This window comes from Asparagus officinalis, chromosome 8, assembly GCF_001876935.1.
Source record: "Asparagus officinalis chromosome 8, Aspof.V1, whole genome shotgun sequence".
In the NCBI taxonomy this organism is placed as follows: domain Eukaryota; kingdom Viridiplantae; phylum Streptophyta; class Magnoliopsida; order Asparagales; family Asparagaceae; genus Asparagus; species Asparagus officinalis.
The window spans coordinates 22,753,730-22,766,760 of NC_033801.1; positions in this window are offsets into that span (position 1 = coordinate 22,753,730).

Consider the following 13,031-nt stretch of genomic DNA (forward strand, 5'->3'; position numbering starts at 1 on the left):
AGCCTAACCTGATCATAAGAAGCCAGCTAAATGTGCCCTCTTCCAAAGAAGACGAGCCCTCAAAAAGCAAATCCATAAAGAGGGCATCTTCCACGTCAGCTCCGTCAAAATTTAGAGCGCAACAGAAAATCCGGTAACTATCTTCCCGGGATAGAAGCTGTCGAGCCCTGACTACATAAGAATTAGTCCACGTGGCCGACTCCAATCTCTGCACAAAAGGGGTATAAGCGTCATCGCCCTCATATACTCCCATCATCAATGAAGGGCAATGCAACACGAACCAGGCCACTAGATACGTATACGGCACTGGTATACATGGTTGAGGAGCTTTCCCAGCTTTCTTCTTAGTAGCTTTGATTCCTGAAGCGCTGAGAAGTTCTAAGGTCAACATCCTCAGGCCATTCTGTATACAGCCAACCATAGCAGTAAGGAGACTCACAGGTCTCCCATACGCTAGCAAAGTAGCTGGGTACACAACTTCAGCTAGTATTGCCTCAATTGGTTTTGACGGTACTACGCACCGTTTCAACCAAATCATAAAGAAGCCCGCAAGAAGAGCCGTGTCAGAAATAGGAACTGTGGCATGGTGGTGGAAACTTTCAAATTCGACACCGGCCTCAAAATCATCCTCTGCATGCTCTGTCTTATAGGTAGCACTGGAAGCCTTAATTCGAGCTTTAGCGTCCTTAGGAGAGACAACTGCAACACGAGATGCGGCTACATCTCTCCGGTTTAAGTTCTGAAAAACGTATTCCGCCCACGTGGTATGCATAATGCCCCCTCCACGCATCCCAAAGACTTGGGCACATATGTGGAAGTGACACATCAACTCCTAGAAAGTAGCGTAAATTTTTGGGTGCGCCACCTTCAGTGCGTTTTTCCGAGCGGCAACCCCGACACTGCTTGCATCTCATGAAGAGCAAAACCTAACTCTCCTGTAGGTGTGAAGAATGTGCAACTGTCCGGGTTATATTTCTCCAACATAGCGAAGAAATTATGATAACTCTGCACGACACCCCGTCGAGTAGCTAACACGGGAACTGTGAGACCTGATTGAGCGAGTGACTCCTTAAGCTCCTCAAGAACGAAGTCAACCATGCGGGTCCACCAACCTCCTTCTCCAGAATAGACCCATCCAGGGGATCTGAACATCTGGGTAGAGAATTCACCCTGAGTCGCAAGGAACTGGCGAATAAAGATGTTCGCTGGACGTGGCATCTCCTGAATCGGATCCTTCTTCTCAAATAAACCAGGCCTCAACCCCTTAAGTTGTCCCCCGATTTGTGTACGAGCCCGCCGACCAAATCCAAGCGACACATTCTCTTTCTCTTTGACTATGTCGATGTTCAAACTCCGACGACAGCTCACATTTAAGAAATAGGAGAGTGGGTACATCCTCTTCATGTTTGGGAGGAATAAGAAGCGATTATCAACTCTCCGCAGCAACTTTGAATCTTCCACATATGTGAGGTGATCATCGACTGGTATACGATCTCCAAATATGAACGCTGGTTTGGGAAACTGGGCATGACCGGTAGGGGTCTCCAAGTCTAAGTCAGTAATCATAATTCTGAGAGTGGAGCATCGAGGGAATTTAATCATATCTGCTCTCTCCGAGTCAGGGAAGGTACACAGTGGAATTCTGCTCTGAAGACTGAATATTTCATTCGCGTCAGGTCTACCGATATATCCAAAATGATGCTCTTGTGAAAGCGGCATGTTTGGGAGAAGCACTGCACAATCAAAAGCAGGGGTTAGCAGCTAGAAGCGAGCTGTTAACATAAATACAAAATCTCAAACGCGAAGGTCGAGCCTCGCGTCCGAAATCTCAAACGCGAGAGTCGAACCTCGTGTTGAAAAAAAACTTAAACGCGAGAGTCGAGACCCACATGGAATCCCAACCCCGCGTTTTCGTCGAACAAAAACGAGACATCTTTCTCGTTGTCAAGAACCCATCTAGGGTTTTCAAAGAACTTGCCAAGGCAAGTTATTTTGGTCAACACTTACCACGACAGGAAAGCCCCTGCGACGGCGATGACGACGACGATGTTCCCGCACGAGCAAGAACACCGCCGGCGTCCTCAGCCGACGGTGTTTCGGAAGTCGTTCCAGCGACTTTCTTGGAGCTAAAACCCATTCTCCGAGGCGCCATCGATACAGTCGATCGGAGGAAACGTTTTTGGACGAGGAAGACGGAGTTCGTCGGAGATCTCGCCGAAATCAAACGAGAGTTCTCGTTCTTGGAAATAGCCAAAAATTTAGAGAGTCAAGTGACTCTTGACGTGACCACTCAGGTCTATTTATAACAGCCGTCAAGCTGTTAAGATGGCACGGGATTCTGGGAGGGAATCCCAACCATCTTTGAAACGCGAAGGTCACCTTAGCGTTACAATTCTTCTAAATGAAGAACCTACACTTGTGGCTTCAAACACGACACTTGTTCCTCAAAGTCATGAGCCCTCTTAACAGAGTGTTAATTAAAACCTCTGTATCTCTTCAGCAGAATCTAAATTCTCATTGGGTTAATATTACGCCCCAGACAGTCATCATCCCTACAGAGTCTAAGTTTAGCTGGCACTAATACCAATGCGGCTATAGCTTCTCTGTCAGAATCCACTTATCGATTCTCATTAATAAGAACGATAAGTCTCTAAAATCATTCAAATTATTGTCAATTTATTAGCTCTCCTTAGCAGAGTAATAAATAACCAGTTTTCAGTGAGATAATAAAATACCCCAACTTCTTGTTCAAATCACAAGTATCACAATTCATCGCTCCGATGATAAAACACTTAGCAGTTCTCCCCAGTGAGACGCTACAATATTCTTTCTCCACAGATGTCACGTTAAAATCACACCTCTGACAAAATCAACTTATCGATTCTTGTCAAAAGAGCATAAGTCCTCAAAATTGCCCTGATCGCAATATTTCAGATGTCACGTTAAAATCATACCTCTGACAAAATCAACTTATCGATTCTCGTCAATAAAGCGATAAGTCCTCAAAATTGCCCTGATCGCAATATTACGGATGTCACATTAAAATCACACCTCTGACAAAATCAACTTATCGATTCTCGTCAATAGAGCGATAAGTCCTCAAAATTGCCCTGATCGCAATATTTCAGATGTCACGTTAAAATCACACCTCTGACAAAATCAACTTATCGATTCTCGTCAATAGAGCGATAAGTCCTCAAAATTGCCCTGATTGCAATATTCCCCTTGCCAAGTTAAAAAGCTATACCTCTGGCATTTATAGACTTCTTTCAGTGTTCCAAGCAAAAATAACACAGGAAGAATTCTACTAGTCAGCCCCATCACGGGAAAATAATAAGTATTAATCCTCAGCAGTTTGAAACTTTCTGGAGTTATCTTAAACGATAATAAAGAGAGTTTTCTGCACCAAAATCATTGTGGAGATCTATTCTAAATCGGGAATACATCTCAGGTATTTCTCATGATTTGTTGCTTAAAATCAAAACACGATAAATGCAAGAAACAATGAGGAATCAATATCACTTTTTATTCAAGAACCAAAAGAAAGTGATACAAGACAAACTTGTTCTTATCAAAAGAACATTACAAGTGCAAAATTCACTCGTGCATCAAATCAAAAGAAATAAGTTGGGTCCTAACTTCAGTTAGCTCCTCCTCGTGAGTGGTTCACACCATGGCTTCAGCCTTTGCCCGGAGTTCTTCCTCACTAGGTGTGATGATAGCCGCTGCTGCATTCCTGGCTTGTTCCAAAGCTCGAGCCTGCGTATGATATTCCAAAGCACCAGTAGTATTTTGGGTGCTAAGAATATTGACAACATTTTCTTCTCGGGAAAGTTCAGCCTTCAATCGCAGGACTTCAGCCTCAGCTTCAACAAGTCTATCACGAAGCGAATTCATAGAAGCAGTCGAGCGTTCTAACTCTTCTCGCTTCCGAATATTACACTCGCGAAGCTCCGTGATTTGACGTTCTCTTTCAGCCAAGTCCCGTTCTATCGCCTCCCGGCGAGCCACTTCTGTAACCTGAAGACTGGCCAAAGTAGACACAATTTGTGGCTGAAGCTCTCTGCGACCCAAGGCCTCAAAATGCTGTAATTGTTCTTCTAAACGAAGGATAATCTCAGAACAACGCTCGAACCACAGAGTGTTTCCTACACTTCTGACTCCGTTTAAGCCTGCCTCCAGAAGAGGTCGGAAGGAATTAAAAGTTCCCTGACCACTCACCACATATTCAATCACCTTCTTCACGAGGCTATTCAAATACACCAAGGAAATTTGAAGAAACTCAGGTGCACCCGCAAGACTTGAAGTGACACCCGAGGATGCTCCCCTAGCCATTGAAATTGGTGCAGGGGATCCGGGCGCCGAAGCTGCAGAAGCGGTAGAAACATTCAATTGTGATGGGCTTGAGGTCAAAGCCATCATTGCCCTTGCCTGAGATGTGCTTGGTCATGCCTCTGCTGGAGTAAGCGAGATCTTCAGCAATGCGGTAGGCGAGGCAACTACAGTAGATGAGGCAGGTAGAGGCTGCGCTTGCGCAGGAGCTGACACCTGCACGACCTGCTGTTCCAGAGGAGGAGTCGCGGCAGTGGTTTCAGGTAATGCTGCAGGTGAAGCAGTTACCGTAGGTGAGCCAGGTAAATGTTGCTCTTGTAAAGTGTAGGCGTATAAAACTGTCTATAGGTCCCTTAACACAGCTCGACAACGCCGATTCGACGAACCGACCATCGGGCGACGTATGCAGACACGATTGTTAGTCCACAACGCCGAAGCCAAGCGATACGCGATGAAGCGGATTAACGAGGCTACGAAGCTAATGAACCGCACGCAAACAACGTCCACAATCCACTCGCGTGCGGAATCAAGCTAACGGGTTGAAGAGTCAACGAGTCATCCAACCAAGGGCGGACTCGGACGAATCACGATTGAATCAAGATCAGTTTCAGACTCGAACTCAGAAGTGGATTTACTGCCAAATCAAGAATCGGATTTACTACCAAATCAGGTCAACGATTCAAGTCCGGATAAATCAACCACAGAACCGGATCACGGACTGAACCGAAAACGAAAAACGACGGAAAACCACGCCTAAGGGGGGCTCGGCCCAGAGACGGCCACCTATAGGTGGCCGGCCCAGGTCTGTGCGTGGGCACAGTGAAGGTAGCCTATAAATAGGCCCCCCTTGGTTCATTTGGGGAGGTTAGAATTTTAAGAGCCGAAACTCTGCCGAATTGAGAATTGAGCTTGGAGTTTTGGAGACTTGAGGACTTGAACATTCAGATCTGGTTCTCGGCGAGCATCCACGTCACAAAAGGCAGGAGTTCGAGAGAGAGAAAGATCAGATCTGAGATCTACACGAGATCATACTCCGGATCAAAGCTTGGCCTTTGATCCCGAGAACTAAGGGCGATTATTTCCTTGGTGAATTAATCCCCCCCGACTATTATTTTCTTTGCGAAATAATACCCGTCATACTGCGTAGATCCGACCGGATCTAGATCTCGTCCTCGTCCGGATCAACCTCCCCCCGCAAGTCCAAGAAGTTCAAGTTCTCCTCCAGGAGGAAAACTCGTTGGTATGAAGACGTTGAAAACACCAACGAAGATCTCGCCCCGTTTGATGCCAAAGTCGCATCGGATGAGATTCCTCCAATTCCCAACCAAGGCGGATCTACTCTGGCCAACCTTTCTGCCGTGGAAGGCGTGGTGACTCTCTCGAAGAGAGCCCGCCAAAGGCAACGTCAACGCCTCGCGAAACAATTCGCAAAGGCCATGGAGTCAGTTGACGGGATCCGCTACAACGTGGATCTGAAGAATAGGAGAGGCAAACAGCCTCAACAACTGAAGAATGGCGGTTCCTCCAAGCCGCCGACGAACGAATGGATCCGGGTCAAACGGAACCGTTCAACACTCGAAGAGCGCATCCGCAAACGCCGCGCACTATCAGCGAAGGCGCGGGCTCAAGCCGAAGAAGCCCGCAGGAGATTGCAGAAGGATGTGGCCAAGAAGCCGCCACTAACCCGCCAAGTATGGAGGCCGAAGCAGCCTCCAACAAAAGTTCAACCACCGGCGAATCAACCCAAGTCGTCGATAACTCCAATAGCTTCTCCGGGAGATCATGCAGAATCGTCCCGAAGGAAGAAATCAGTTTTGGAGCGCCTCGGTCCAATTCTCGACGAGAGAGGCAAAGCTCCTGTTCAAGATCGTTTGGGCCCAATGAAGAAGCCCAGAATGACTCAGCACGCTGGGGGTCGCCGTCACCTCCAACGTGACAAGGAGCTCAAGGCAACTGCACGCACTAATTTGCGCATCGAAGTCCAAGAGCCCGCTAAGAACTCACGCCCAAGAAGGCATGTCTCGAGGCGCGTGACTCTTGAAAGCCCGAAGAAGGTAGTTCGCTCTCAGAAGGAAACATTATCGTCTGATGATGATTACGTTATACCTGAAAAATCGTGCCAACACATGATAGGTTGCTCCGACTTTCAAACGGACGAGCTGTACTATCGTGCTGGGGGCACGAGCAAAACCAGAAAGAGAAGTCCTCGAAGGTTAGAAACTCAGTGCCCTTGTTCAAAGCTCATTCGGGCGGTACTGTCTGAGTGCAACTGCATCAAGGCAATCACCGAGAGAGTTTTGGTGTTCGAAAGGCTTAGTATCGAAGCGCCAAAACCAAGGCCTAGGCGTTTCCGACGAAGAAGAACAGCGGTTGAAGATGAAGAATTTCCGAGGGTCACTACCAATATGACCAGCAAAAGGGCATCAACAAGAGATAATCCCGAGTCAATTCCGGAAGTACCCTGGTATCTAACTCGTCTGCAGTCTGGAGCCATTACACGAGGAACTTATGGTAGGGTTCGGACAAGATCACCGTCAGAAGATGAAGAATCGGATTCCTGCTCTGCTGTCGCATCAGACAATACGGTGTCCAGCGAAGGACAACCTCGCGAGTCATTCATGATAAACGCGGAACAAGTGGCTAAGATGCTTGAAGACGCCTTAGCTAAGCAACAAGAGACCTTCAGGTTTGAAATGCAGATGGCCATGCAGAGTATGAGAGAAATGCATGAGCAACAAATTCAGGCACTGACGAACCAGCAAGGTGAACCAAGCCGCCGTAACCAGGTTGTTCAGGAAGAGGAGCACACGGATACGGATGAAGCTCACAATGCCAATAATCCTCTCGTCAATGCAGGGGGTGGTAATGAGGATGCTAGTCGTAATGCCACACTTCCACCTCAGAATCGTGCTAACAAAAATACAGGCGAAAGTCTGAAGATCAAGAACCTCGAGAGCAAAATCAACACATTGATCTCCGCTCAAGAGACGAAGAAGACAGGCATTCCCTGTCCATACCCAAGAGAGTGGGAATCGATCCCATATCTGGCGAAGTTCAACCTAATTAACTTCACGCCGTTTGATGGGAAGGGTTCGCCCACTCAGCATGTGATTTATTTCAAATCACACCTGGGGGTAATCTCTGGCAATGAGCCTCTGATGGTGCGGTCATTCGTCGGCACTCTTCGCGGAGCCGCCTTCGATTGGTATCGCCGCCTCAAGCCAGGTAGCGTGAACAGCTGGGATGATATGGAGACCATGTTCCTCACCAATTTCTTCGACGATGACACCGAGATATCTATCGGATCATTGCTCGATGTGAAGCAGAAAAACGGGGAGTTAGTCGACACCTTCGTCAAGAGGTTCCGGAACAAGGCGATGAACTGTCGGGACCCGATCACTGAGGAGTTCATCCTCCAGACTTGCCAAAACAACCTTGCACTGGACGTGTTGGAAGCAATGGGAACAGCACCGTCTGACACTTGGAAAGACTTGAAGGTGCGCGGTGAACAAGCCGAACGCTTCCTCCGAAGGAAGAAGGCCGAGAGGAACCGACCGACGGCTAATCCGCTCAACTCAAACTTCGCCTCTCGTGGTAAGGGCAAGGCACCTGCAGCTGCTGATGGTGCGATGGTGCTAATCAAGCGTCACAACAGCAATCCCGAAGGCAGCAAAAGACTGCGGGTCCGAGACTCCAAAGAGAGTATTCCTTCAAGGATGAAGATGTTCCAGCCATCTTCGAATCCCTCCTTGGAAGCAACAAGATCAAGCTACCACCTATCACAAATCAGGAGGAAGCTGACAACACTACGGACCCAAAGTACTGTGCATACCACAGGAGGGTCGTTCATCCCACCAAGGATTGCTTTGCTCTCAAGAATAGCATTCAGACCTTGGTTGAAGCCGGCGTCATAACGCTGAGGTAAGCCAATTGAGAATGGCACGACTCCGATAAGTATAAGAGTATAAACTGCTTCTCAAAACTCCAAAGAGTATACGAGTATAAACTGTTTCTCAATCCTCCGACCGGTACAAGAGGTTAAACTGTTCCCTGATACTCCAATAGGTATATGAGTCTAAACTGTTTCCCCACTTTTGACGGGAAGTTCCTGGAGAATATTAAGCTAATATTCTTAAGGATAACCCGGTTAGTTAACTGATAATAATGTCCGAACCAGTTCCGCAGAGGAAACTGGGGGTGGACGATTTATGTAACGGGAAGTTCCCAAAACCACAGCAATGTAATGAATAAGAACTCCCATTCTCACCATGTCTATGCACTCAACACTCTCTCTGTTAGAGTCTGGACGTAAAGTACCCACTTGGTCAAACCTTCTTACAGTTAGGACCACAGTCAAAATCCCCTCTCGATTCCCCCAATGAACGAGAGGTCCACAAATTGAGCGATCAAACCTTCCTACAGTTAGGATTGTCTCAAAACACCCACTTGGTCAAACCTTCTTACAGTTAGGACCACAGTCAAAATCCCCTCTCGATTCCTCCAATGAACGAGAGGTCCACTTTCAAATCGAGTGATCAAACCTTCCTACAGTTAGGGTCATCTCAAACTCCTGCTTGGTCAAACCTTCCTACAGTTAGGACCAAAACCGCAATTCACTCTCGATAAACGAGAAATTCATCTTTAGTTCGGTAATCAAACCTTCCGACAGTTAGGGTTATCCGAATCTTTTCGATTCTCGGAGTGGAGATCCCACTCTCAGTTTCACCTTTCCGGATTCTGGAGGTGGAGATCCCACCTCGAGTCTCCTTTCCAGTTGAAGATGGAATATAAAATTCTTCTTCTTCATTGTCGGGAGATAGAATATAAAATTCTTCCTCTCCCATTTCGGGTTCGTCTTTGCCCCAAGAGAAGACACCACCTTTTTCAAATCCCAAAATTTGTGCCTCACAGGTACTAGGAAGTTTATCCCGAATCCTAAGCAGGGATAAGTCTGCGCCTAACACGCGCTGCCGGTTTAGTCTTTTTCCGCACAAAAAGACACCAGAGTTCGATTCTGGGGTATTCTATCCTGAAACCTAAGCAAGGATAAGTCTGCGCCTAACCCGCGCTGCCGGTTAGTTCTTAACCGTTGAAAAGAACATCCGTCCACATATTCAACATTGTGGCAGGTTGTTATTAATAACACCAAAATCCATGCCTTACACGCATGGGGAATTTCATCCTGAATCCTAAGAAAGGATATGCCGACGCCTAACACGCGTCGCCGGTTTAGTCTTTTACCGATTGAAAAAGACACCAGAATACCAGTCTGGGGTATTTTTATCCCGAAGCCTAAGTAGGGATAAGTCAACGTCTAATACACGTTGCCGGGTAGCCTATTCCCGTAACAATGGCGAAGCCTATGTATTCAACATCATAGCACAAAGTCTCAGAGAATTCACTCTCTTAGCACAACGTTACATGCGGAACGGATTTAGACAATCCGCATGCTAGCCCGACTCAAACGGTAGTCGGTAAAGGCTAATCAAATCCGTTGAAAGGCTGGGGGTTAGCCAAAAACCCCAAAGTCAACGCCTAACACGCGTCGCCGGGTAGTCTATTCCCGTGAGAAAGACGAAGTCTACGTATTCAATATCGTAGCACTAAAAGGGTTAACTCTTTTAGCTTAACGTCACATGCGGAACGGACTTGAACAATCCGCATGCTAGCCCGACTCAAACGGTAGTCGGTAAAGGCGCATCAAACCCGTTGATGGCTGAGGATTTGCCAAAAATCCTATAAATACGAAAGTCACTGACGCATCAGCTCCATTAGTTGGTCTTGTGACTTGAGCATCCAACGACGTTCGAAACCCTAAGGTCAACGCCGGACAACGCGTAACCCTAGGCCAACGCCGATCAATGCGTTGCAACGAAGGAATCAATACTCCGAAAAGTATACGAGTATAAACTGCTTCTTAAATACTCCGAAAAGTATACGAGTATAAACTGCTTCTTAATACTCCGAAAAGTATACGAGTATAAACTGCTTCTTAATACTCCGAAAAGTATACGAGTATAAACTGCTTCTTAATACTCCGAAAAGTATACGAGTATAAACTGCTTCTTAATACTCCGAAAAGTATACGAGTATAAACTGCTTCTTAATACTCCGAAAAGTATACGAGTATAAACTGCTTCTTAATACTCCGAAAAGTATACGAGTATAAACTGCTTCTTAATACTCCGAAAAGTATACGAGTATAAACTGCTTCTTAATACTCCGAAAAGTATACGAGTATAAACTGCTTCTTAATACTCCGAAAAGTATACGAGTATAAACTGCTTCTTAATACTCCGAAAAGTATACGAGTATAAACTGCTTCTTAATACTCCGAAAAGTATACGAGTATAAACTGCTTCTTAATACTCCGAAAAGTATACGAGTATAAACTGCTTCTTAATACTCCGAAAAGTATACGAGTATAAACTGCTTCTTAATACTCCAATAAGGTATATGAGTATAAACTATTCCCTATTTTTGGTTTGAGAAGTTCCTGGAGAATATTGTTTATAAATATTCTTAAGGATAACTCAACCACACTACGCCGGACAACGCGTTGTACATAAAGACTCGACGCCACAATCGATGGTCAGCTAAAAATTAGAAATCAGGAATCGACTTCAAAGTTCAAAATTCCGACAAACGGTCAGACAATAAATGCAGCACCGGAACTCTTACAGACTTTCGACAAAGCACCGAAAAGCCTGGAGAATCGAAGGAATCAAGAACGGAAATCATTCCAAGGTCTCATTACACCGACTGAAGGTGGGAGGCAATCATATCCAAAGTATTCCAGACTCTTCTATAAAAGAACGAGACTGAAATACTTTGGAGGGGGTATCTGTAGGCATATAAAATTGCTTATAGGTCCCCTAGCATAGCTCGGCACAAACTGACCACTCACCACATATTCAATCACCTTCTTCGTGAGGCTATTCAAATACACCAAGGAAATTTGAAGGAACTCAGGTGCACCCGCAAGACTTGAAGTGACACTCAGGGATGCTCCCCTAGCCATTGAAATTGGTGCAGGGGATCCGGGCGCCAAAGCTGCAGAAGCGGTAGAAACATTCAATTATGATGGACTTGAGGTCAAAGCCATCATTGCCCTTGCCTGAGATGTGCTTGGTCATGCCTCTGCTGGAGTAAGCGAGATCTTCAGCAATGCGGTAGGCGAAGCAGCTACAGTAGATGAGGCAGGTAGAGGCTGCTCTTGCGCAGGAGCTGACACCTGCACGATCTGCTGTTCCAAAGGAGGAGACGTGACAGTAGTTTCAGGCAATGCTGCAGGTGAAGCAGTTGCCGTAGGTGAGCCAGGTAAATGTTGTTCTTGTAAAGGAGCCGACGAGGAGCCGACACTTGCGCAGAACCCTGCTCCGAAGTAGTAGCAGCAGTAGTCTTGGTAGGAGGCAAACCTGCATGAAAAAGGGTCGGAACGCAGAAAGGACATGCGGAAGAATTCGAAGAAAACTAGGCTTACCGGAGATGTGAAAAGGAGTATAACCATATGCTTTATCGGATGGGACCTTAGGAGCATCATCAAAAATGGTTATGTCATCCATAGAATTATGCTCTTCGTCCCCCGCGTCATCACCTGGCATGTTGCCAACGTCAGCATCCTCATCATCTCTATCTTCGTCAGCTGCATCACTAATTGAGGAGCCTTCATAATCTACTCGCTCCTCATCATCCCGGGTAGCGGAAGGTTCAGGAAGATTTGTGCCAGCAGCTGGTCTATTCATAAGTCCCGTTGTAGGACTAGGAATTAAATCATCAGCTTGTGACATTAATGCTGAAGGAGGAGGGGATGGATTCTCTTCGAGACCCCCTGGAGACTTAGGAAGGTCTATCACCGGAGCAGATTCTGCATCTGCAGCCATTAATTCGCCCTCTTCGTCCTCGGGGGGATGGTAAGAAGAAGCTTCGCTCGATAGGGCTGGGCCATGAGAACGAAGTCCAGTTCTATGTGGCAGGCCTGCAACGGAAGATTCCTGTGGTTCTTCATCTTCAGCAGCTCTGATGGCATCAGCCATCAACTTTGATTTTTGTTGGCCTTTAGGGGGAGGAGAATCGACCATCAACTTCCGACGGATCTGCTTATCGTATTTGCCGGCTTCATCCGCAGAGAGTTTCCTTTTCCCCACTGCTATCGTCGTGGGAGAATCAATCACTCGTTGTTCTTCCATCGGAACAAGCTCAGCTCTTTGTTCCCCTTCCTGTCCTGCAGGCTGGTTCTCGATAGATAGAAATTCGTCAATCCCTCTCAAGCGGGATGTCTTTGACCCCTTCTCAAAGCATACATATGCCTGATGTCTTTTAGGCAAGATGTATTCAAGTTGTAATTGGGAGTCTGAGAAGCGGCAAAATACCAATTACAGAAGCTTATGGAAGTATAGGAGTTAGGAGTTTTGTGGGGAAGCCTGAAGATGGCCTTGGTACAACCTGCCACAGAATAATACCAAGCCCTAGCTCCTTCATATAAATTGCCCACAACCGAGAGTTGAGGACGAGGGTTCTCAACGTACACCTGATCATACCCAAATTGGCGAACGAACCTATAGGGTTGGTAGGGCTCGATGAAACAGTTGGTACCTTGCCGGAAGATCAAGTAGCCTGGCCTGATAGAGATAAGCCAATGGAAAACACCCCCGCTCAGCTGAGTGAATCCATTAGGACCTGCTGCGTCCTGATATTCT